The sequence below is a fragment of the Stegastes partitus genome, unplaced genomic scaffold (genome assembly GCF_000690725.1).
Source record: "Stegastes partitus isolate 25-593 unplaced genomic scaffold, Stegastes_partitus-1.0.2 Scaffold1233, whole genome shotgun sequence".
Classification (NCBI taxonomy): domain Eukaryota; kingdom Metazoa; phylum Chordata; class Actinopteri; family Pomacentridae; genus Stegastes; species Stegastes partitus.
Genome location: NW_007578964.1, coordinates 128,900 through 134,248, shown reverse-complemented (window position 1 = coordinate 134,248; position 5,349 = coordinate 128,900). Strand labels below are relative to the sequence as shown.

Genomic DNA, 5,349 nt, shown 5'->3' with positions numbered 1-5,349 from the left:
TCCCCAAATCATGACACAAAAAGACCCAAATCAGTGAAGCTGTTTCAGTAACGACTTCGTAATGACGCAGAGCGACGGCCTCCGTCTCCACCCGCCCCGAACGTGGACCGCCGGGAGTCCCAACAGAAAACAAACGTCCCCTCAGGGGGGCCTCCGCACACAATCAGCCGAGGAGAAAGAGCGACTCGTCTGGGCGGACGAGTTAAAAATAACACAGAGACGGGCCGACGTGGCCGACGTGGTCGCTGCAGGAGGAGGCTGCTGATGCGGGAGGCCTCTGGTGGTTTGAGGCGGTGAAATGTCAGCAGGACGGTGATGTAACCGCTCACATGACTCACGCTGCTTCGTTACCGGACGCATGTTTACACGGAGCAGGTGCAGAACAGGAACCGGAGCGTTCGGGGCGGTTTTTCAGGTCACGGATACGTCCGAGTTTAAAGTTCATCCCTGACGCAGAAATGAGTTGTTGCACAAACATAATTCTCATTCACAGTCTGCTCTCAGCTTTTATCAAGAGATTCTCATCATATTTTAGTTCTTTTTTTTTTCAGGATTTGGTGGAAAAAATCTTGAAAGTGCATCTTAATTTAACATAACTTCTGTCAAATCATCGGCAGAGCTGCAACCACGAGTCGATTAACTGACTAGTTCTCATTTATTACATTATTTAACAGATATTTTACCAACTGATTGATGGGTTTTCTGGTTTCTTTCCGCCTCTGTGACAGTAAACTGAATGTGTCTCAGTTAAAACAAGACATTTGCACTCATGGGAAAAGCTCATCAACACAAAAATCAGATAAAAAATGATCACAAAGGCAAAAATCAGGCAGTAAACAACCAAAAGAGGCACATAAAGACTTAGAAAAGATGCAAAAAGACCAAAATGAGACAGAAAAGCTACACAAAGCAACCATTAAAAGACAAAAAAAGGCATAAAACAGACATAAAATGACCAATAAGACACATGGAATGACCACAAGAGAGATAAAGTCTAAATCAGAAACAAAAAGCTCCAAATCAGACCCAAAACAACCAAAGAAAGGCACAAAAATATACAAATAATACACAATGTGATTGCAAAAAGATGTAAATGAGACAGAAAAAGACCCAATTAAACACAAAAAAAGCAAAATAAGACGTGATCAGACACAAAACAACCAAAGAGGCACGAAAAAACACAAAATCAAACAGAAAAATAAATGAAAAGAGACACAAACTGAGGGGAAAAAGCCACAAGAGACACAAAATGAACAAAATAAGACGCAAAAAACCCAAAATGACGCAAAACCACAGCAACATAAACACAGAAAGACTTCAGAATGACTAAAAAAGGGCCAATATGAGACCTGGAATGGACTCAAAGACCCAAAACAAACAGAAAACAAATGTAAAGAGGGAGGAGCTTCGGTACAAAAAGCATCCAGATTTCTCTTCCAGGTTCTTGAAGATCCCTGCTCTGGATGAATCTACACGACGACACAAAATTACTGAAATAAGACCCAAAGAGACACAAAAACCACCAAGAACAACGCAATAAGGTCAAACTAAGATGCAAAACGACCAACAACAGACAATACGTGATGCAAACAACAAACAGAAAGACCAAAAAAAGACACAAAACAACCAAAACATCTTCACAGAAAGACTGATTCGGACACAAAACAACTAAATTTGGACGCAAAAGACAAACAGAAAGACCGAAATGAGACAAAAAACAACTGAAAGAGGTCAAAGGGAGATGCAGAACCACCAACAACAGACAATACAGGATGCAAAAACAGAATAGAAAGACCGATTCGAGGCACAAAACAACCAAATTTGGACACAAAACGTCTTCAAAGACAAACAGAAAGACAGAAATGAGACACAAAACAACCCTAATCTGGGCTCCATGATGCTAAAAGCTGTTGCATGTGCTGGTTCTTCCACATGACTCCTTGTTTCCCTTCTTTCTATATTAAGCCTCAGCTACACAAACGTCACGCCGCCGACCCAGATGCCAGATCAGACGTGTTCTGCTGCGCGTCACCGTGTGGAAATGTGCTGAGGCAGCGTTTGCATAAAGCCGCCGTGTCGATTTCTTCTCCCACGCGTCACAACTCTGGACGCGAGTCAACGCGTCTCCATACGAGCGGCTGCAGCAGTCGAGCGGCGCTGCAGAGGTTAAAGGACGACGCCGACTGTTCCAGTGTGTTAATGTGGAAGTCATCAATTAACTGGAGCTGCAGTCCATTTCTCACAGCGGCTTCATGTTAACGGCAGAAGGACGAAGAGCAGCGCGTCCTTCAGGAGTGTTTCCCTCTACAGAACCCATGTGTGTCCATCTCTGTGAGGACCGGTTTCAGGGTTCAGACACCAAAGTGAGGACGTTTGGGTGAATCCTGGCTTCTTCAGGAGACTGGATAAAGATAAAGGTCAGGATTACTGAATCCTGGATACATACGTGGGCAGGAGAGAAAGAGGCCCAGAAATAATCCCAGAGATGCAAAAAGAGAAAACTGAATCACACTATTGACCACAAAGCCACAAAATAAGATCAAAATCATAAAGAAAATGACCAAAATGAGACTAAATAAATAAATAAAATGCAAAACTACCAAAACGAGACATAAGGTTTCTGCAAGGAAATGCAAAAACACAAAAAAAAAGATAAAAAAGCCAAACTGAGATGTAAAACATCTATAAAATAGCCACGAAAAGACTTTGATGAGACACAAAACAACCAATTAAAGACACAAATGAGACGAAATACAACCACAGACACTGAAAAATAAGACATGAAATGACCGATATCATCTGTGGAATGACCACAAGAGCCACAAAAAGACAAAATAAAACCAAAACGAGAAGGAAAAAAAACCAATCTGAAACAGAAAAAGACTAAAATGAGATGAGAAAAGGGCACAAAAAGACATTAAATGAGAAAAGAAATGACCAAAATTACACAACGTACGATCACAAAAAGGCCCAACGAGGCCTCGATAGGACACAAAATGACCAACATGAGACACAGAAGAACCGCAAGAGACATGAAGAGTAAATCAGAAAGATCAAAATGAGACATAAAACGAACGCAAAGAGACAAACTTAGACAGAAACAACTGAAATCAGACAGAAAAAAAACTACCACAAAAAGACAGAAAAAGACCAAAATGAGACGCAAAATTACCAATATGAGACGTAGAATCACCACTAGAGCTGGACCCGAACAGCCGACTATTCGTTTGCTGTCAATCAGTTCTGATCTCTGAATAGAAACGGGTACAAACAGCTTATTTTGGGGGATTTTATAAAAAGATTTTGATGAAATGTCACAATTTTATACGGAAGCCGAGAGCGGTCATGGACGCACATTTTTTTAAACAACATTTTTTTGAGATAACGAGATAATTGTCCCGTTGACAGTTTCGGCTGTCACTTCAGCCTTCATCAGAAGTTGTCGGACTTCCTGGTGTGACGTATCTTATATAGACAGCTGACCGGGAACTCCGACATGACGTGTCATGAGAACAGCTGACCGGGCACGGCAACTTACAATGAAGCACTCGTGCCCGGTCTCGTCTGTCCTCCGGCCCCCCGCTGGTGACTGACGATGGATTCCATCCTGGACCGGGCACGAGCGGGCAAACACAAACACCAATTATCTCGTTATCTCGAGAAAACGGCGAAGAAAGAACAGTAGCTGAAAACGACGGCTCTCGGCTTCTGTAATTTTAAGCTTAGATTTGGCTAATTTTTTTCAACAAAACCGATCAGGAAGTTATAAATCTGGATCCTTTGTGCTTTAACGGTTTCTGTCTCTGATAAATGGGGTGATTTTTGAAGCTAACATGGGGTTGAGACGGTTAAAGTGGAAATTTAAACCCCATCCATGTCTGCTAGAGTTAGTTTGTGCTGGACTGTAAGGAAAGACCAGATCAGAACGAGATAAATGATCAAATCCTGACCTTTTAAAGAGAGAATTCACGCTCATGACATTTATTTGCTCATATATTCATTAAACCTGAAGCAGCACATCCACGTTGGAGCTCCGCAGCACACCTGTGAGCATCAACACCGTCCAAACCGGTCTGAGCTCTTTGATGAAAGGCGTCACTACGCTCAGAAACTCTGCCGTGTTTTTCCGAAGCAGATGAAAGAGGTGAAGCCGTGACTTCGGCCCGCCGGAGGCCCGATCTGCATCTCCAGATCCCAATAAGAGATGCGAGAGGTGAGATAAAGGCGACGACGGCGGCTTCAAACGCCACAGACGCTTTTAATTAGGCTAATCTGTGGGGCGAGGCTGCTTACACAAACTATGCAAATGAGGATGATTTTAGAAAACCATCAACCGGGACAATGGAGCTGTCATTTTATTATGCTTTCCCGCAAAAAGTTCAAGTCATATTTTCTTTTTAAAAAAGCCAAAGTGGTCTTTAGATGACTCATAATGTGCTTTTTTTTTTTTTTTCTTTCCTCTCGCGCCAGAAATCATTTTGTAAGAAGGAGGTCTTCAGATGGAGGATATCTCGCCGCGGAATGAAACATTCACTTATTAAATAACGGAGTTCACCGCAGAGAGGGTGATAAAATTTAACGGCAGGCCTCGGGGCTGAGAAAAGACGTTTGAAAATCACAGAAGAGCTTCTTTTTTTTCTTTTCTTTTCTTTTCTCTGCCGGCTGAGCCCGAACGTCTGACGGGAAGGTGGTAAATAAGAGTCGCTCCCGGTGGTGTTGGCACCCGAGAAGACGTTCCCCGACCTCGATATCCATCCCGAGTACGAGACGATTCGCACGTCAGCGAGCGGGAAAACACGCATTCGGGTGTATGTGTGTGCATTAGAGGCATTTAAGAAGACAGGAAAAGCAGCAAAAGAAGACCAATGTGACACATAGAATGGCCCCAAGAGACGTAAACGGCACAAATCTGACATAAAACAACCTAAAGTACCGAAATGAGACACAAAACGAATGCAAATTGACATAAATGAGATCAAAACAATACCAATTGTAATACCAAAGATAAAATTAGACTCAAAATGAGGCAGAAAAAGACCAAATTAAAAGCAAAAAGAGCAAAATAAAACATAATCAGACACAAATGAAACCAAAAGAGGCACTAAAAGGCTAAAACAAAAGACTATTTGAGATACGCTAAACTCAGGCACTAAAAGATCAAAAATAAGATAAAACAGAAGCAGCATCAACATAAAAAGACTTAAATGATAGAAAAAAAGACCAAATGATGCACAAAAGAGATAGAAAAAGGCCAACATGAGACACCAAACTACCATAAAAAGACACAAAAAAGGCATAAGAGGCATAAAATATGATGCAGAAATACCAACATGAGACAGAACATGAATG

At 41.9% G+C, this 5,349-nt stretch overlaps 1 protein-coding gene across 1 annotated transcript in view; it reads right to left on the bottom strand.

Moving 5' to 3' along the window:
* rnf152 (ring finger protein 152) overlaps positions 1-5,349 on the bottom strand; it is a 70,071-nt gene that overhangs the window by 14,502 nt on the left and 50,220 nt on the right. The gene's annotated exons all lie outside the window — the stretch shown is intronic.